This window comes from Sinocyclocheilus anshuiensis, unplaced genomic scaffold (genome assembly GCF_001515605.1).
Source record: "Sinocyclocheilus anshuiensis isolate Anshui unplaced genomic scaffold, SAMN03320099.WGS_v1.1 scaffold1547, whole genome shotgun sequence".
Lineage (NCBI taxonomy): Eukaryota > Metazoa > Chordata > Actinopteri > Cypriniformes > Cyprinidae > Sinocyclocheilus > Sinocyclocheilus anshuiensis.
Window position 1 is genome coordinate 112,597 of NW_015552673.1, and position 457 is coordinate 113,053.

Genomic DNA, 457 nt, shown 5'->3' on the forward strand with positions numbered 1-457 from the left:
TCGCCTCCACCGTCACCCGTCGATCCACCAGCTCCCTCGTCCCTCCAGCTCCGCCTTGGTCAGGCGTCGACCAGCCATTGCCTCAGGACTCCTCTCCTCCGGCTGCACCTCGTTGCTCTGTCCCACCGACTCTATTGGGCTCCTTCCTCCCACCAGCTCCACCTTGGTCCTCAGTCGCTCCGGCTCCACCGTGGATCTCTGGATCTCCGGATCTCCACCTTGGTCGCCAGAGCCCTTGGCTCCCAAAATAATGTTCTTTTTAGCAACATCATATGCCCCCTTTAATACGGATGTATATTCTCTTTCACACGCACGCGCACGCACGCACACGCACACACGTTTACTTAACTAAATGGGGCCATTACATAGACTTCTGTTGTTTTTATATAAAAATAGTTATACACTTTTTAACCTAAACCCACCCCTACCCCTAACCCTACCCCTCACAGAAAACTTT